At 34.1% G+C, this 21840-nt stretch overlaps 1 protein-coding gene across 1 annotated transcript in view; it reads left to right on the plus strand.

Moving 5' to 3' along the window:
* Nucleotides 1-3891: 3891 nt before the first annotated feature.
* The window catches only part of LOC142979177 (MOXD1 homolog 1-like), a 77003-nt gene continuing 59054 nt past the window's right edge, over nt 3892-21840 (plus strand). The window contains exon 1 of the mRNA XM_076123968.1: nt 3892-4089. The gene's annotated coding sequence lies outside the window, so the exon portion shown is untranslated. The remainder of the gene's footprint in view (nt 4090-21840) is intronic.

Raw genomic sequence — 21840 nt, forward strand, 5'->3', positions numbered from 1 at the left:
AGATTCGCAAAAACATTAGCAGATACTGAGTTCAAACAGAGTTAAATAATTCCCTTTGGTATTTAGTACAAAGTCTTAGATTATATATGAATAATATCCTTGGGGTGAATTGTATCACTTAATATATGATTTATTCGTATCGTAATATTCATCATACCAATACTTTTTGTCAAATTATGTTTATCAAATAAGTCGAGCCCTGTTCGGAGTTTAATTACCGTGTTATCGATTATGGATATTATCTATTATACAGGGTGTCCCAAAACTCAACGATAATCCGAGACAGGATGAAAGGCCAAGTCATACCGGTTCTAGGAAAAATAAAAAAAAAATTGCATGTCACTTAGTTTAGCAATAATAGACATTTTTCAAAAAAGTTAAAATTCCACACCCTTGCTCGCATTTTCGAGTCCTGTGATCACCAATATCACAATTTCGCTGTGTTTTTTTGAATTTCGTGATCTTCACTAAATATGCTATTAATCGTAAAACAAATTTATGCACAAAACATTGTTAATTTCATAAAAAAAGTTAAGTTTTAGTGAGTCATGATTCACAAAAATATCGTTAGTTGACTTTGACGCTTCATATTGAAAAAAAATGTACTACACTACCCTTGGCAAGTTATTTCAAAAGTTGGCGCATTTAATCAAGATTTCAAAATGGTGCAACACTTGCCACTTTTCTTTCCATTAAAAATGTTATTTTTATTTGAACGAAGAGTATCCTCGCAAATGGATCGGACGCAGTGATTCAATTTTATGACCTCCTCGTTCCCCCGATCAAAATCCAGTAGATATTTTTGACTGGGAATGCATAAAAGAAAAAGTCTATTCGAAATCAATACAAAATCTATCAGAACTTCGCCAGAAAATTGACACAGCGTCAGAGGAAGAAATAAATGCAAGGAATTTTGCTTGACTGGTGCAAAGGTCTTTTGTAAGGCGTTGCAGAGCCTGTATTCGTGCCAGAGAAAAAAAAATAATAAAATAATTAAATAGTTAAATAATTATTTTGGTATATACCAAAATAATTATTTAACTAGAAAGTGTTGATACAATCTAAGCATGCTAGAAATTCAGTTCTTTAAAAGAATTAAGCATAGTACGAAGTAAATTATTGTTATCTTAATTAACATATTATTATAACAAGCATGTAGTTAATTTTTGTTACCACGCTATAACTGTGTGCGTACTCAAACACAATTAAAATGTTCATTTTAATATTCGTTAGAGTAGTCTAGTAGTCGTTACAAGTGTAAAATGCCATTCACCCGTAAGCCTAATTGTCTATTTCAATTTACATAATTCGCGACCACAAAGCGGTACAATAATCCGGCTAGCCTTGACAAGTTCATTTACTAGCTCCATGGGTCGAGCGATGACGGTGGTAATGAGATAATGTAACCATTTGTCTCCATAAGGGGTGAACTTTTATACCAGTACCCATAAAATGGGAAACTTCAACGATTATTTTGATTAAATGCCAAATTTCCCCAATTTCTCGACACGTTTCTCCAGTTAAAATGAAGTAAAAATTAAGTATTAAGAGTGGTGTAAAAGTTCTAAAGGTAAGAACAAATTTTGAAACACCCATATAAAAAGCTTTACATTAATTGCCAAGTTATGTTAATTTTATTGATAATTTAGATGTAGCCTAGCTGGATTGTTTTTAAAATATTATACCTACCTAGTTAATTATTAAAATTTGTCTATTGTGTATTTTTTTCAAATATGTTGTTTAAAAATGCCTTGCCTTAATTGCGTTGTCCTTGGCTACATATCAAAGAGCTGCTGATCCTATGTCAAAAGAAATAAGAAAATAATTTAGACACACACAAAACTAGGTATTTTGAAATCTAAAAATATTTAATGAATATGTACGTAGCTACATTGTTTTTTTATTTGGCTGTTTATGAACTAACTAGTTAATTAAAAAAGGCGAAACCATATAATATATGACAGAAACTACTGCATGGGAACAAACATAAGCGTTACATCAATTTCTAGTATTTTATTACACTTTGTGCAAACTTTCACTTTCACACACAATATTGGATTTTTTATGTTCTACGATTCATAATAATTCTAGTGCAATTCAGCAACCATCTCAGTTTTCTCGTTATTTATTACCTCTTTGTTAAGATTACGTTATTTACCCAAGAAATTAATTAATTCTAACATTTCTACTCCAATTAAAGAAATTATACTTTTTATTTTTTTCTATAATTCAGTAGCCATCCCGTGCTATACAAATACCCATAAATCCCATTAGGGAACCAATAATTGCGTTTCAAGTAGACGGACCTAAGGGTAGCCTTTTTTGTGAAACTTTTCGAGTGGGTGTAGAAACTCTTTGTTTACACACTCAACAGATAAGTGCCATTTTCTTACAGAGACGATTCGTTTGCGATTGGAGAGGATCTTTGTGTTGATTTGTCACTTGCAAACACTTTCACATTGTTTTTAAAGGCTTTAGAAAACCTTAATGGGTATTGTTTTAATGAGGCTCATAATTGAAATATACTTACAGTGCTTATTGTTTATTAAAAGTACTTAGACTTAAGTTGATTGCCATTTATACAATACGCTTCACCAAATTTAAGTACCTGTGTGGGACTAATTTATAGAACATGTCATTAGAGTAACAAACAAAGTCTTCTTTAGTATTCAGCTGCAGACAATGAAAAGATGAGCTGTGTAAGAGAGATTTCCGCAAATGAACAATGCCCGACCACTTGCACAAGAACATTCACAAAAAGCTACTGAAGTTCAAAAACTCCGCTCAATTCACAGAGGTTCTATGCATCATACACACAGCTGTTTTTGTGTTTCAACCCCACTTGTCTGGGTACACGTGCTACTGGCGTTTTTTATAGAGCCGTCACTCCTTAATGAACCGTATGCTCGGAAACGGCCGCCAGGACGCCCTAGCCAGGATATCCTGTTTAAAAAATAAAAGAGCTACCCTCACACCTTTGCCATAACACATGAGACACAAACAGAAAACGACTTTGACAATTACTAACGAGACAGTAAGGTCGAAAATTCTATTAAGCTCTGTAAAGGGTACGAGTGCTAAGCTTAATGGCTGTGTGTGTGAGACCAGCCGCTCCCAAATTGCCATCGCTTTGTGCTAACTATGCGTTTTGAAGTTATATTTAGAGTTTTATTTTTCATTCGGTTGCGAAACGCTATCATTTTTAATGAGAAGTAATTTCCTTCCGAGCGCTTATATTCTTGGAATTTTCATTTTGTATTAAACGCTTTTAAAGCTGTTAACGCGTTTTAGATAGTGGTATTAGATTTTAAGTATTCAATGTAAATGCTAATTTGAAATACCAATTTTGACTTGAATGAATCTCACGGCGTAACTTTTTTTAATCAGCCCTAAAATGGCTGTAGTCACAGCCATTCACAGTCGTAGCCATATCACCGAATAAATCGCACGTCATAAAATGATTATATTATTTATTTAAGTATTTAAGTATTATGTGATTAACAATCACATGATATCTTCTTTAAAGAAAATTAGTTAAGCAAAATTGATGAACCGGTACGATTATGTACTAAGTATAAAAACCATGCTTAAGGTAGGTAGTTACAACAAGAATGAATTTTGTAAGATTCCATTGACAAAGACTGTTATTTGAACTTTGGCACACGATAAAACGATTGATTTTTCGTACAACCGGAACAACCCCGACGTAATGTTCTCAAATCTAATCAAATACATCTCTCGAGACAATCTTTCCAAACACCCCACCTTATCCGTAATATTCTTTCGTCGGCTAGTTACTAACGCTTTCTCGCTCGCGCATTCATTCATTTCTTATACCTCTCTCTCTGTCTTGTCGACTCGAAAACGTTCGTTATTCGCTCGGGCAGTCAGTTCGCGCCGGCAGCCGAAGGTGGGAGTGTCGCTCTGCGCATGCGTAACCTCGACGATTGTCAAATTCGAACGAACGTAAATAAACAAGTGAAATTTAATTTGTGCCAAACTCGTACATAATTTGTATGATATTTTTTATAGATAAAATATTAAGTGACTTTTTACTGTGTGTTATATTATCGTGCAACGAATTTGCGAGTAAGTATTCTTTTTTTTTTTTTTCGCATGCCCGTTCGGTGCCGGCAACCGGCACTGATTTTATCCAGTGGGAATTGTATAAATTCTTACCGTTGATAATGATCTTTCGAGTATTTATAAGCGATGGTAATTCACATTGTTTTTGTGCTTGCTAAAGACCTGGGTCGAACATGTTCTGAGTAGGTACTTACGTTATCTGATTTAGGTTAACAATTTTGCTACTGTGAGTAGCTTTCCGCTTTTTGAGATCGTAGTGATCTTATTTAGTCACGTCAATGACCAAAATTGTATCTTATTTATGTAGTTTGCTAGTAACTAGTAAGTGATAATATAACCTAAAATCTAGAAGAATCGGATTGATTACTTTGTCTCCCAGTACGACAATGCACCACAATGCATCTAATTTATCAGATTATTAGGCAGGTACCTAGGTAGTTACCTAAATAACGATGGAAAGAAAGAGCTGATGAGTTTTCTTTGCTTTCATTTATCCATTCCATGTTCTGAAACCTAAAGCTTTGATGGACAATTTACCCAGTAAATAGGTACCTACCCTGTAAATACCACTATACCTACTTATTCTTACGTTACTAAGTCGATACGGATAATAAATTCTCATAGTGAACGGCTATACGCAAATTAAGTCTTGTATTTCCGTCTAGACATTCAAAATGTGTTTGTTTTACAAATGACAGTAATTAATATGACATGATGAATTACTTACTCGCTTGAATAGCATACAAATTAGCGGATTTCATTACTCGATTGACGGTTTGATTCTCAATCGGTTCACACGATCGAGCAATTGATGCAGTTGACATTGCTTTTGTTATTAAACTTGACAGTCAATCTATCAATTAAAGATTGTTCTGATATTGTCATTATCAATTGGTTAGTTGGTTATTAGAGGCTATTAGTTATTGACTCAGTAACCTGAAGATACGACAGTTTTGAAGTAGGTAGGTAGGTAGGTAAGTACTTACGGTAGGTTAGGTAAATTTACTTTACCGAGTCACATAGAATAATTTAATTAGTCATTCGAATAGGGTTTACCCAGTTCTAGGGTCCGATCTCTGGCTCACAGTCTATTTTACTAACTATAGGTAGGTAGGTACCTACTTATTACTTAACGTTATTTTTACCACTAACATGGGGCTGCTATCCGAACTTGTTGGGGCTTCGAGGGTCCGAAGTACTCCAGCGAAGTCAACAATAACAAGAAAAAAGCGTGCCCGGACTTATGCTTTAGTTCACATTCGAGGCTACGGAAACGCGAGGTTTAGTTTCTCTAATTTTATGTAGGTACCTAGGTACCAACCTACCTACTGCAAAGCGGACTCACCTATATTAGTGTCTTACTAACTGCCAACAATCTGTTTGCCAAACGCATGATACGCCCATAAAAATACTTCCGACATTAGGTACACGAATGACTTAACTTTCCTGTTAAATTCATAAATAAACAACGCAATATAACATCAGCTAGGTACTAAAGTGTGCTTGACGAGTTTTGGAGTCATACCGATACTAATTAAATGATTCACCTGACCAATCATGCTGCGTTGATTCAATCGCGTGTGTGTACGCTATGAAACTCTCGACATGCATATTCACGATTATCACGTTTTAAACTCGAAAAAAATGTACGCCAGGGTCAAGAATTCATTGTACAAGAAGATACAAGAACAACGAAATAATTCAATTCGTTGTTCTTTTATCGATCAAGTTGCATTTTTGCTGCCAAGATTGTAAAATTATGGTGTAGGAATGCTGACTGTCTATCAAAGCAACATAAATACAATAGTAAGTCTAGACACTAAACTCGCAATTCCAAGACAAAGTTACCGACTTACCTTAGCTAATGACAAAAGTAAAATCGACCTATTCTCATAGAACTCCTTTGAGCTTAGGGAACAGTCTTGTATCGTAAGGGCAATGCGAGTTCAACGCTCACAGATCGACACACTTGGCACAATATTACTTTTATGGCAATAACTTGAGACAAAATTCTGGCAACTAACAAACCGCGAACTTTATTATATTTTTCACATAATTCTACTTTCATTCACTGGTATTCTGCTATGAGATTCCAACGCTGTCACTAACCCTTCCTAGTTCATCGCGTCACGCTTTCATTACCGGCGCTCGTTAGCAACATTACATGAAGGTACTTATATACATGGTACTGCGAATACTTAGTGCTTACGGATCATTTAGCCATTATCGAGATGAACGGCATCTTTAAACACTTTCCGAGAAGTGATTGCAACTTTATATTTACTAAACCCCTTTAATACATTTTGTTCTATAAATATCTGAACAAAATTCGGTAGAATTTGACATTTCAATCCAAGTGAAGTAGGTACTTTTTCAATGCAATAATGTGCATGCTTCAGAATACAGAGTTCCAAAGTTTAGCGACTTGATGCTAACTATACCTATGGCATGGGGTGATCTAATTGGGACTGATTTTTAAATGCCTTAGGCAACTAAGTGTATCCTACAAAGACTAGACTACCTTTTCAAGATTGTGAAATATACATTTTGTAAATGTGCTTTATATATTTACATACATTACAATCAGCATATAAATTCGCTACTTAGAATAAATAAATTAACTTAGTACTGTTGAAGTTTCAGACATAGTCCTTATTTCATGACGCTCTTATTAGGCGTAAGCACATAGCAAGGTAACCACCTCATTATAATTGAACTACAATTATTCGTAAGTCTTCCAACAGCACCTACCTAAATTAGTCGAAAATTGATGAAAAGATCAAATCGGTAAAAATATTTTTATAATTAGTCTAATAATATGACATTCTTCTTCTTGATTTGGCATTTATATTTCTTATTTCCGGTAATAAAATGTTATCGTCGTAAAGTTCAGCTGTCTCATTTATTACTGCGAACCAAAGTTGGTAGAACCTTTAAAAAGGTGCAACATTTGACGGCTAAAATCAGAAGTTAAAAAAACTCTCGAAAGAGTTTCTCAGATGCTGATTATCTAGGCGACCGTTGAAAAAAACCGTCCAAGTACGAGAACGGCTAGCGCATGAAGGGTCCCGTACTATGTATGGTATAAATAAAAAAAAACGGAAGAAACACGTTTATTAAGTGCCCGCCTTAATATATTTTTTATTATTTTTAGTATTTGTTGTTATAACGGCAACGAAATACATAATAATATGTAAAAATGTCAGCTTCTTAGCTATTACGGTTTATGAGATACAGTCTTGTGACAGATGGACAGACAGCTGAGGCTTATTAATAGGGTACCGTTTTTACCTTTTAAGTACGGAACCCTAAAAAGGCCAGCTTCATCAGTTAGTAACGCCAGCCCTAATTCTAGCTAAGTATTTGTTCTGTCTGGGCCTCATTACTGAAATCGCATTGGTTTATTGAACCGGTGCCAAAGATAGAACACCAGCTGATCCGTTGACTATTTATTTGTGTAATGTAGGCAGAGCATACTTAAAGGAAGGTAATTTACGTACTGAGGTGGAAATAGTACTGTGATGAGTCTGTTGAACTTTGTAAAGTACTGGTTAGTAATTAGTTAAGGTAAACTAGTTTTAAAAGGTTTCCAGCCGTTTGCTATTTGAGCTTGCGACCACGCCTTTTGATCCAGTGCCGAAACGTCAAGATTGTTTAACGTATGTTATATTAGATGTTACGTTTTTAAAACTAAACAAATTATTTTTTTTAAATGGGTACTATAGTGCTGTCAAATAGTCAAACAAGTTTACGTATGTTTTCTTTTCAGTCATTGTTCATTTTTGTCATTTTCACATCACAGTTATTCCTCAAAGAAAATTAGCTGAATATGAAAAAATCGGCTCTAAACTAAAATACAAAAACGTTTTCCTATTTTGCCTCAATTCATTACCATATTCAATTAATCATACTCAGTATTCTTACATAATTTGTTGAACAAGTTCATAACCTTCAACCCGCAAAGTTCACAAATTGTCACCATTTATGAAAATTAAAGTATAGTGACCAGAAAATACCATAATTAAAGCTTTGACTAACCAGGTAAACGGGGCTCGGATACTCGACGTACCATCCAGATAAGCTAAACAGTGACTTCCTGTACACTAGGGCGACCATACCCGCTAATTATACGGGAGTGTTCTTCTCATTGTGCCCGTTAAAAAATACTGCCTTTCTTGTCGTTGTGAAGATGATTTTTTAATGCTGTTTAGCAAAGTCCATTGTGTGGTTTTATTGGTTATATCTTTTTTATTGAGTAAAGAATTTAAAGTGTTTAATCTTTTTAGTAGTAACCAATGTATTGAAAGCGTTTTATTGTACTAATACATACGACAATGACTTTGAAATTATATTTCCTTACGTAAATACGTTTTAAACGCTTATGTAGAATAATGGGCAATCAATGTTGTGTGTAATATTATTATTATACCTTGGCTTAGCTTAGCCCTGTGATAACACTACAAATGACTGACCGTACCGACTATCCTAAAAGTAGGTATATTCAGATTTTCCTTATAAATTTTGCTGAAAATAGAAGCACAAAATGTCCTTGTTTGACATTCGACGCCGTACCGCCTGTAAACGTTCCTATCCCCTATGGAAATATACATCAATGTTTGTCATGTCTTCGCCTCCGAATTTGTCGATTCACCTCACGCGAACGTTTTATAGCTTATAAAGTCAGCACCGACATGTGTGTGTATCAGCATGTCTAGCCAAATTAGTTTGAAGAGGTTAGGATTTATTTTGGACTTTGAATAAATTTATTTTATGAGGATTGTCGTGTGAGCGTGTGAATTTCAACGGATTTGTTAACGCAGGGGCCGAAACAGGTCAGTAAAGTCAGTAAAAGTCAGTATTTTTGGACCTGGTCAGTAAAAGTCAGTATTTTCGAAAATCGGTCAGTATTGTCAGTATTTTTCCAAATTCAATAATTTTTTTTGGTTTTCCTCTGCTGTTGGCCAATCTTACATTCTCGATTTTTCCAGTGATGATATCAGAGGGCTGCTTTGGATGCTCGATATTATGTAGATGATCTACGTATATATTGAAGCATCAAATGACTTCAAAAGAATAGCAGATTAAAATTTACTATTTTTTGAAATCAGTATTTTTGAAGTAAAAATTCTTTAGCGCCGCGGCGCACTTTTTCTGGAATGGGTAAAAACTTCTAAACTCGCGTCAAGACACGTTACCTGATCGAAAATTCGTAAGACCTGATTGAAAATTCGTAAGACGGGATGTTTATTAGTTTTTGGTGTTCATTAGAGTTTATTGAAGTTTATTAGCATTTCTAGAGTATATTGGAGTATGTCAATTTTGCATGAATGGCGCATACTTGCAATATAATCTATCTATCGAATGGTTAGTTCTCAACCTAGTGTCAAAGTTGTCCAAGCCGACTGAAAGGCCTTTGACATGGCTTAACGACTCTTATCTAAATCGACAACATCCGGGACCGACTTTATCCGTGCCCTCCGAAGCACGGGGACGCTCAGCTCAAATACCACTATGCGGTCACCCATCTTGCTTAACCCAGAGATCGTTTACCGACCGGTAAGCACAAATGGCTATGAGCGCATCATAATCATAATACAATTACAATTATTTAAAATAGAAAAAGCTTTTTAACACTAAAAAGGCGATGCTGGTTGACTATTGGGATTGTGGAGACCAGTAACCGAAAATAGGCTTTTTAACTGACTTCAAAAAAGAATTTTGATTTCTCAATTCGACTATATATTTTTTTTTATTTCACCCGAAAAACGGTTTAGAAATGGTCAGTATTTGGTCAGTATTTTTGAATTTTTGGTCAGTAAAATCAGTATTTTCGACCTTAGAATTTGTTTCGGCCCCTGTTAACGTAAAATGTTCACGTATATGTTATATTTGGTTATCGTTCTGTATGTGTATTTTGAAGTTTTGACCGTTTTGAAGTTCTGCATTTTATTGTTTTACGAGATAAGTATAATAAATATATTGTTATTCCTTTGGAGCTTTGAATTTGAATTTAGACCAAGTTATGATCAAGTATCAGAAATTGCACTGTTTATTAAAATTATAATAATTATGCCTTATTTGTTTCTTCTCTTGCTCGTGGGATTTTCCCGTCAAATCTACATAAACAGGCATTTGACTATCGACCTATAAGATAAGTAATAAATCAAAACAAAAAATACCCTTATCTGTTATTTCAAGTAAAAACGATGGCCTTTGACCTGCTTCACCTTAACGTGTCTTGATAAATACTTTATTTTTAGTCCTGATTTCACTTACTACGTTTCACGATAATTGCCCCATGATTACATTGTTTATGAGTCATTATGACGATTCATAATTAGGTCATGACCTTATTATATCTTTACTACCGGCAATCCGGGGTGTATTGCCAAAATCTTCGGCTCGAGCGTCCACGTCTTATGAGGAAAATAATCTGAAATTGATGTTAAAAGTAAATAATTGCTATTGAATGAATACTTCCTTCCTTAGACTGTTTATCTTAATGAGGTTTCATGTAACTTTGACTTTTCCTGGTAGTGTGTTTCCATAATTAATGCTTATTCGTTAAAATCTTGTTTTCGACGAGCCTAAAACAAAATTAATTGTGACGACTGTGAATCTGGGCTGTTCGTATAGAAAAAATGGAAAAACAAATAACTTCAACGTTACTTTGCCCATTTCACCATCATGCTATCTTTAAAATCATCTTAAACTTAGTTATTAAAGCACTCTGTAAACAATACTGTTGCTTTAGCTAAAACATAAAAGCTCTTTGCTAGAAAACGTACTTATTACACTATTTCTACATTTGTACAATACACGTACAATACATTATATACACATACTTGACAATGATAATAAACCAGGACTAGTCTCACAATAAACCGTGTTGTTGGTGCTAATAGCTGCGTGGCGTTGACTCCGACTCTCGACCTCGACCCTGCGAGACTCAATAACGCCGTATTTTTAGTTTCCATTGCATACCTAACTAGCTAGTCAGGAAGCTGTTATTAATACGCGGATCGCGGTATTTAATTGTTTTGAGGGCTTGGTGGAAATTTTAGAGGTTTTTGTGAAGTGTTTATCAGGGAATGTGAAGTTGACTTCTGCTTCTTATAAGTTGTAAGCATGTGTATGTGCTATTTTAACCCGCTTTTTTAACTAGAATTTTATCCTACCTTGTAACCCTACGAGGGCTTAAACTACGGAATGATACCTCCGTATCACCAGCTATGGACACTTTTTATATGGAAGATCGCTTCATAGCTTAAAAAGAAATGTTATTTTGTTTTAAATTGTGAAATATGCGATACAAAAGCGATGCGATGGCAGTGTTGAATCAACTGGAGCATGTGTGTTCCTAGTAAAGAATTACACTATAAAAACATACCTACCTATTTATCAGTTAACAAAGTAATCAATAATAACTGCTTAAGATTTAGTGCTAATTGTCAAATAAACAGACAAAACCATAACAAAAATACAAAGAGAGTCTTTAAACACCCGTTAGCAGAACATACTTTACATTTCAACAAACTCATACAATATAACATTTGAACGCAAAACCGTTTCCTGGCGCGACGGATCAAAGGACTTTGGCAAACAGAAAACATTCGTGTATCGTTTGTGAGTTGTATTTATACCGTCCTTAGTGATGCGGGCTTGTTAGGTCTTGTGCTAACATACGATTTTAAGTCGGGGAAAATCTGCTTTAGATTTGCTTGGCCCAGTTTAACGACAGCTGGACGTATTTTGCTGGAGGTAGGGCTAAATTCGACGTGCCTAAGCGAAATGTAATGATATTGTTGCTGTAAAATATCCTAAATACTTAATGACATAATCATTGATAGTGTACATAGTTAATATTATGTTCAATTTCAGTTAAAAATCTGGTTACGTGGTGCGATTTATTGTACAAACTCAACGATACATAGATAAATGGTGGTGACACAGAATGCCACTAAACTTTGACGATTATTTATTTAATGTTTAAGCTAAAATCGTAAGTGTGAAGTAAGCTTTATCGTGTTTGTTGCCATATACAAATTGACGGCAATCAGCGAAGTTCTGTTTTTATTTTATTTTTTGTGGTTCAACATATTGTAGGTAGCTAATTTTGTTCTCATTTGATACAATTTTGGCATGACTTAATTATATACATAAATAGTAAAAAGAACAACTAATGAAAGTCATTTCAAGAACGCGCTAATTGCCTCGCATTTAATTTTATTGTATAAGCTACCATTGAAAATTACGGAAATTTTATCAACACCTGAAGTGACTTAGAATAACCTAATTTTTAGCAAGAAGAGTCTTAAGTTAGAATGCCAAATTCTGAAATCGTCGTTTAGAAGACGATGCGAGAGTACTAAACATCATCTTGCTACAGTTGTTGTCAATCAAAACAATCGTTAAGACAAATCAAAGGCCTTTTATGATTTCCATTGTGAGTTTATTTCTCACATTGCTTCTTGAGATCATAGTTGATAGACATAGGTGTGCTTGAATGTCTGTTATCATTCATCTATGAATCACTTAAGCGTAGATCCTGTTTGAAACGCATACATAGGTATTACTAGGAAATATGATCAGTTATTGTACTATAATATACTTAGAACGGTTATAGTTTTTGATTATTTGTGATAGAAATATTGAAAGTGAAACTATTTGGCCAGAAGTTTCTTGCCAGCTCTTCTCATCGGCCCTAACTTCTGAATTGCCGGTAAATTCAATCACTGTATCATTGACTATCATAAGTGTCAGCATTTGTCCTAAATGAATTAATGATTGGACTTTATATTTTTATTAGAGTCAGTTTCTAGTTTTGAAGTTATCTTAGGTTTTAATCTAACATCAAAAAGGAGCAGCAAAGTTCATTGACTTCATAAAACAATAGCCACAAAACGTAATAATCGCACGAACATAAAATAATATCCATTTAGTAAAATTAGTTCCGAAATTAAATGTTGTGCTCATCAAAATAAAGCAAAACACTGGCCAGTGCATAAACTTCTTTATCCGAAACTTTTTTAATAAAAAAGTGAACCAACTCGAGTCACTAAATACGAGTAAAAAACAGGTTTATTTTTAATTTAACCCTACACAGCGGTCAGCTGCGCGAGCGCAAGGGTTGCCTTCCGAACGAGCGTTTCCGCTGTTAAAACTAACTAAATTGTAATTTAAAAAGTTCTTAAAATACTACAAAACCTACAGACCAAAATGAACCTTGATGCTTAAAAAATACGATAGATATTTCAGTAGTGCGCCTACTCTACTAGTATTTAGCAAGTAGGTCGGTCGGAAACATTAATTTTATTAGCTTGAGTCATCATATCAATCAAAATTAAGTGGTTTTTGTATTGAAACCAAACATATTCATACAGTTTTTTATATTTGTTAAGTGTTTTCACGGTTATTAAGTGTACTTTTCGTTCCGTTGTTTGCTCGTTCAATTGGAATCTGAGGATGGTTATGAAATTAAACCTTTACATTATAGTAATAAATAAAATTTATTCAATTTTATAACTAAATGCGTATTTTCCTTTTAAATAATAAATAACGTGTAAAATCCTGTACAAAACATGGCCTTATAATAGATGAAACTGTCCTTAAAAAAATAAATTGTAAGACATTGAACTAATTCGAAATAAAAGATTCCATTGCTCTTTCGCCCTACAGATTATGGAAATTAAAATAAATATTGAAAAAGCCTAATTAAATACCTTTTTTCCCGTCTTTTATATCGAATTGACAATTTAAATACATTGGGGACGATTGGTATTATGTAGGAAAATTATTTGGTATTATGATTTATGTAGGAAAATTGTATAATACAAGATTCGTATTATTTTATTTTAGTAAGAAATACTACAAATGTAGGGCTAATAGATACTTAAAGCCTCAAAACCGTATTCCCAATTGTAAAACATGATTTCCAAAAATAAATCGCAATAAAACTACATTGGCGTTAACATCGGTATTCTCAATGGATTCCAATATTTACGTTAATGTGACCTATATACTATGTATTATATGCCCAGAATAAATATACTGATAATAGAGGCCAGCTTTTAGTGTGAACTATATAAAACTGAAACTCATTTGAATAACGTTTCGTCGTGAAAAAGTTTGCAAGAATAGTTAGTTTTTGAAAATATGGTAGAAAAAATGCATTAAGCGTAATACAGACTTTTAACTACATAAACGCGCGAAGCACATGGGTTAAGAAAAGTTATAACCATCTAAATGTCAATACACAAAACTTTTATTAAGACCCATCCAATTTTTTACCTCATTAACATAGCTTAACTTCGCCACTCGATCTAAATAGGACCACCATATAGGCAGTGTTAGAATTCTTCCAAAACGGTTCTAAAAAGTCGATTATAAAATCGTTGAAGCAGGATCTCAAACAAAATATTTCCCATACCGTATTTGGTAACGTGGGAGTGTCGAGGTGTTAATGATAACAAGGATGGGACTGACCCTTTACTACGTACAAGTTATGAATGGACCAGTTTCTCAACTCATTCAAACTTATTTTCGAGGTCAAGGGATACGAAGTGCGAGTAAACTTTCTGGTATAATTTCGGCCAGAGTTATTTACGAAATACATCTCTAATGCCTTTGCAAGATTTAGTTTTGATGTAAAAATCTTCGAAAATCTAACTATTCTCATAGTAGTTTTAGATCTATGCAATTTAAAGTATTTTAATGAAAAAGTTGGCATCTATAATAAAAGGCGCACGTGCCAGTCGCTCGTATAATTGCGTGGTTAAGGATTTTAATCTATAATTAAAAATATATAAATAGAATTTTATGCACTCGCTGAAGCATTTAAAAATAAACCTTAAGTGCATTACTGTAGAGTTTCAATCTCAAAGTAGTCTAAATAAGAGGTAGAATGCGGCACTTGCAGCAGCTTAGACCATGAAATTCTCTATTAAGTATTACGATCAGTTAAAACTATATTACTTTAAAATTGAAATATCCTATAAATTCTTGCACCTCAACCAGATTGAGTACTTGCATTTAAAAAAGATTGCCGATTAGAGTCGCGAATTTACTACCGCTGCTTATAAGACCCACCGGCAAATTAGCTTAAACGTATGCGGACTTTAAGTAATCGAAATAAATATATAGTTTTGGTGTAAACTGGAAGAATTTTAGTTTTATTTGAGACCATTTCGAAGACGAAACTATAAAACATGACAATGAAACTACTCAAGACGTAGGTAACGTTTTATGCCTCGTAAACTTAAAGCTATTGTTTTAGCAACTAGCGAGAATGTTGCTTTAAGACGAAATAAAGTTTAGGTATGCTATCTCGGATGTCGGTGCTACAATCAAAATGCTTAATGTACAATGATGACTATAAACATTGTTGGCTATTTCATGGAACAAATTGTTGGGGCTTAGACTAAATATATGACAAGCAAAAAGAACGACGAAAAATTGCATTCTGTGTTAGGTGTCTCTTATCTATTTCTTTCATTTCTTATCTCTTTTACAATTATTAGGTACAAGAAATATCGAGGCTTTTCATTGCGATGTTAAACATTCGACACAGAACATGTTACGCCAGATTTTCCCTTCCCTTACACAACAAACTCGTCACAAAATAGGGTCCGTAAAAGTTTTGAAACTTTCCTGTATTTACACGGCTATGAAGTATTCATACATTTTGTCCGCTATACATCACATGCTTGAAATTACTTTCGGCAATTCCCGAGCGAGCACAGGCTCTGTATACATACGGCTATAGATTACAAAGTTAATAGTGTGCCAAGAGAGGTCAGAAATGCGAAATTGAGGTCCCTCCGTTAACCGTGGCTTCCTAAATTGAAAGCTTAGAAAAAGCCAGACGTTAATGTCTGAAATGAGAGGGCCAGTCCCTTCGGTTACATTGGGGTACTTATTTTAGTAAACGCTGACGCCTGCCTCAATATTACGCACGTGTTTCTAAAGGTATTTTGGAACATGCGATGCTCCATAATTGGGTTTTGGAAATAAAGGACTTTAATAGTTTCTCCGCTTATAATGAGTTTGAAGTCGTTTTTGTTCCAAGTTTTAATGTGCTGCTGATGGCTTTTTAACTTCGTAGTTTCAAAATTGAATTTTTAACTCACTATTTTGCAGCACTTTATAACTCAGCCGCAAGGATCAGTAACCTGGCTTCGGTCTGCATTAACGTCGTCTCTTTGATGTCTGAAGAAATATAATATTATTTCACATACTGTCTGTAAACACGAAGAGATGGATCGAGCTTCTTTTAGCATATTCAATGACTCTTACGGTAAACTTTTTAAATTAGGTTCTGCAGTAACTTCTACATAAAACTACTTCAGTGCCAACTTTAAGGATATTAAATTGCGATCTTTATTCTTTCATTCCGGTAGATCATTTAAGATCGGCCCGAACAAGGATAATTTTAATAAGCTGCCATCAGATTTATTATATTGCAAAGTGCTGCTGGCTGTATCTGGCCAATTTTTATTATAAAAAAATCTTGTCTCTCCCTAGAGACTTCGAAAGCTTTATTAATACAAAATGAAATTGTCTTCCCGAGTACTCCGTTACTTAATCCTTAGATTTCGTAATGGTAATTATCTTTCCAGTGATATTTATAAAATTCAACCCCTTAAGGTTGAAATTAAAGTAAGAGGAGAGGCTCTAATTGCCAACTTTAGAAGATAAATCTCTTGAAATAAGATTTAGGAAGATTTATTCTGAACAAAATTTAATTCTTCATTCATTATGATTATAATACTTTCAGGTTTTATTTTAATTAGAAAGCTGTTCATTTTTGCAACAAAATTGCGAAAAATTGTTTTCGGAAATCGCAAGTCCATTTTCGTTCAGGCTTACCTACATCGAATTTGATATGTTTTCTAAAGTTCGGATGTGGCAAAGAGCAATGTGACTGCTAAAATAATTAATGCTTCATCAAAGATCGTTGTCTCCATTCTGTATTTTGATTATGCTTTCAAGTTTAATATAAGAATGTTTATTACAAAGCTTTTAAAAAACTCAATTGAGGAAACTAGTTATTACACCTACCTGGGCTAATAACCTGACTACTTATGCAGTGTTGAGATATTTAATTGGGACTGGTTTTATTTTTTTGGGCTATCCGCTGCCATTGACGTTGATATCGTTTGGAACTGGACTATTTGAGAGGAAGTCATTTTAATTACACAACAGGATTTGGAGGTGTTTGTTATCTTTGAGAAAAAAATGCGGGCCTTTTGTCAGATTATTTTTTAAGTTGGGAAGTAATCAAAATTAAATATTGCATTTAGTACTAATAACCGAAACATGTTAAAACTTTATGGCAAACTGTAGGTTAATTTCATTCTAATTTTTCAACGTCATATCGCCCATATTTCAATCGTTCTAATTTCCCAAGTCTCTCATCACGCCTATTTATCATCTAGCCTCTCTAAAAGCAAAAAGACAACGATCCCTTCATATCTCTTTAGCACTTAAGTCGTTATTCTTTTGCACAATATCCGTGTGAACTAACAAACCGTGTGCTGTTTCAGCATCTGAAGTACTACGTTCACACCGAACGCAATTCATAAATTGTAATGAACGTTACTGACTAATACACATGTTTATTTCATAACATCTTGTTCTGACATGTCGTGACCTGTTCATTCATGTTTGAACTTGACTTTGTCCCAAGATTGTATGCAAGATTATAATTACTCTAATTAATCCTTGGCTAAAGTGTGAAGTGATATTAATGATGTTTGATGAAAAAGCGTGTGAATGTCTGTTTGGATAGTTTTAAGATGGCCGTAATTAATTTACATAATTAAAAATAATCAACTATTAGTAGGCAGTTTCGTGAAATATTTGTTTTTATAATTTGACAGGTGCACGGCTAGTTCCTACATCTTTCTCATTAAATACAAAATGGAAAAGTTAATGTATCAAGTTAAAATTTGACAGTCAAAAAATATACATTTCTGTCCATTTATAAAAAAAAAAACTCATCAAGTTACCGGTGCGCCGAAATGGCAATGTTTTTAGAATTTTTCTAAAGAGGTAAAGTAAAAAGTCGTATTTGAGTAAGAATAAAAACACTTATAAAAAGTAGGTCTCACCCAGGCTCCTTAAATACTTGGAGACCTAGCGGCAAAGAACGATAAAAAGCTAAGTAAACACCTAGAATAAGTAGTTTTTGCAAAGCTTTTATTTCTTTTTTATATTTCTTTTGCGATCTTAAAATAAAGCAAGCGCTCTGTTTCCAAAAACTTATTAAAACTAGAAATTTATATTGCCGTAACTAAAATACAATTAAACTTAAAGCAAAACTTACACGAATAATGTCCGATTAACTTAGTTTAAGTTAGTGTTCACTCTAAACTTTGACAAGCGGCTATTAAAATGACAAATTCCCATGTCCACTAACAACTCACGACACCTTACATTCTTCACAATTTCCCATAAAACCATAGAAATATTACTACATTGATTTAAAACTTAAAGTCGTTGACAGCAAAGAATCTCGTTCCTTAATGTTACCAGTTTCGGATATATTCGAACCAATTACTTGTTTTGTACGTGTTTAATCTTTTACCGAGGAAGTCAATGATTAACAGGTTTCGTTATCTTTACGAGTCCGATTCATTTTACCGACTCGAGTCGGACTAATTTGAGCTGTTTGTTTTGGGATTAGTGTTCGTGGCTACTAGACAGGTGGTCAAAACTTGTTCAGTACTTGACAAGTTTAATGAGTCGGTTCGCGTCTTTCTATTACACCTGTAGCACTGATAGTTATCAGACTCACTGCTCACTGACAGTCAATATCAACGTATGATAAGGTATCTATGTATTCAAAGTGATAATTAGGTAGAGTTTTATTATGCTTCTGGGAAAGTCGAGTCATATCAAGCATACGTATAGTAACTTTCTTCAAGATTCCTGGAACTCATGTAACGGTAATTTATTCACACAGCATCTTCTAATTTGCCTTATTTCATTCTCCAGACTGTATTGTGAAAGGTTATTTGGGAAAAAAACAAAATTAATAAATAAAACTTTCGCCATAACAATAGGCCTTGAATTTGTTTGCGACACAAATCGTGAAATGGTTCGGAAAATTATTCTGTTATTGGATAACTTATTTTCCTTGATAAATCGATCATAACAGGGGAAATTTACGGTAATATATTTTGTTGTTGACGCACTTAATATTGTTGTAGTGGAAATATTACATGGATACGATATAAGAAGTCAATATTGTCGTATCAGGGAAAATAAAATGGATCAGTATATGGAAATAAGATTTCGGAGCCTAGACAATTTCATACTCTAAGACAAGAGCAAACATTTCAAGGAAACAAACTTATTGAATAACGAAACTTACATTTTATGGAGCAGATTATATTCTTACTAAAATCCCGCTTGCAATTAACAGGTGCAAAACGAAAAGATAATAGGAAAATCCCACAAAACTATGCAAAAAAGTTCACAAACGATTATAAATAGCGAAACTTACAGGTATAAAGCGTGCCTGTCATGTACCTCATAGAAACCCACGTATGTATAAAGAAAAACCAAATGGGGTCGCAATAAAACACACAACTATGTGATGGTCATAAATTCTTGCAAACATAATTTATAACAACATCGTTTTAACCAACGTTCATTTGCTAGAGACAAATTGGCAATATAAGCGATACACTGATGTATTCTCAAAGCACTGAAGATACCTAGTAACTCAGGTTCACACAAATGCTCAGGCATTTACCAACGCCTTTTCAAACGTATGTGCATAATTTACATTAGATTTATCACCTGCTTGTAGGGCTTCCATTCTATTACGTCTTCCTTTTTCCTGTACTTTATTCAAAAGAATAGTAATACTCTAAAATGTAATATAAAATGTAAAGGTTGTAGTAGAAGTAAGAATTGTCTTTATTTTGGCAGCCTCGTAAGCACGTTAATAGCAGATTAATTTAGTAGTTATAGAAAGACAATTCCGTTCCATTAAGGTTCTATTGCCCGTAGCACGATATCGTATATACCAGTAAATATTTAATTAATAGTTTAGTTAACCTTTATGCTAATGTATATGTTGTAGAAAATGTCTTATTTAACAGTAATTGAGAATTAGCAATATGGCCCGGAATTTACCCAATATTCTCAGGTTTCTTCGTTGATAACTTACAATATAATTAACAATGATTTTCTAAAAGATTACTTCGGTTAGACAGTGCTATCAATACGGTTAACCTTTTAAAATAGCTCAAAAGGCACATTGGTTGGTAACCCTGAAGGGAAGCGAATCGTGAAGAAGCCCACACGTTAATAATATATTCTAAACGGAATGCCCTGAGAACTGGAACACCATCTGCCATGTTTGGCATACATTATAGGCAACACCAATCGACATGATGATTGACATCCACTTTACCACGTGCGTGTGACGTAATCCGCTTTAGATTAGTTGCGGTAACTGTTCTATTGAAAACGGTTTGAGTAGCGGATATATCTAATGGAGGGTTGTCATGGTGGATTTTTATGGGACTCTTGAGAGTATGATGTATCTTTATGGGCTTTGTCAAACTTTATGATTTTATATTGCGAGTTAGATATACAGTCAAGTTCTTCACTTGTAGTTAGCTAGAAATAAAGCTGTTAAAAATCGTTGTCTATTTATCTGTTAATAGCTCTCAAATGTTGTACAAAACAATATACATGTACCCAACAGCAGCAGAGACAGGCGTAATAACGATCAAAGATCCTATACATAAGTTTCAAATCGAGCAAATACTTCGACTATTAGACTCGCTCAATGGATAATACAAGCCTCTCTAAAGTTTCGCCACACATTAAAGCCGCACCAATATAAATATTAGTACAAACCACCAGAATAATCTACTGAAGTCCAAATTGGTTCCAACTAACTTTGTATTTGGTATTTACCTTCCTCGCATTTGGTTTGGCTTTGCAATTAACTCTCAGTTTCACCAAGGACTCGAATTGTTCGTTAAATAGCGATAGGGCTCCCTTTCACATCGTTGCTTAATACCGTCATCGGGTGTAGGTGTTCTATAGATACATCTTCGTATATTCCTCGAGATCCTTTTAGCGGATTACACTGTCTGAGAAATATGCACTCGATACGAAGACGCGGACGGAGACAAGGTCAGGTACAGACATACTTTTGACCTTTGTATCTTCATCTGAACGTAAAAAACGCAGACATCGAGTGCTATAATTTTATTTAAACGGCTAAAGCAATTACTGATACAGTTAGAACACTTAAAAACTTTACGATGTCGTCAATTATCTATTAGTTCGACTTCAGCTTCCGTCTTGCTAAATATAATACGCGCGATAGTACTGTAATTTCCTTTATCCTCACATCCTCGCGTTTCGAAACCCGATAATTTAACGGCCAAGTAAACAGTTTTATGTTCATAAAGCGATGGGGCAAAAAATATGGATTGCTTACGCTTAATGACCCCTTACGGACTCAACGGATATCCTCCGTACGTACATATGTTTTATAGCTCTCTTATATTTTAGAGGAAACAAAAACCATTCATGTTCTGACAGCGGCTACCGTTTACCCGTTTTGATCTTTTTTTCTGCCAAAGGCGTTGCGTGCCGAAAATTATTTGCGGAAATATTAAGAGTACAATTTTCATAATAACGAGGCGATTTGTTATGTAAATGATCTAGGCTCGTTTACATTCAAATAGTGGATGAAAGGAATTATTTTAATGATCAATGGTT

The sequence above is a fragment of the Anticarsia gemmatalis genome, chromosome 16 (genome assembly GCF_050436995.1).
Source record: "Anticarsia gemmatalis isolate Benzon Research Colony breed Stoneville strain chromosome 16, ilAntGemm2 primary, whole genome shotgun sequence".
In the NCBI taxonomy this organism is placed as follows: Eukaryota; Metazoa; Arthropoda; class Insecta; order Lepidoptera; family Erebidae; genus Anticarsia; species Anticarsia gemmatalis.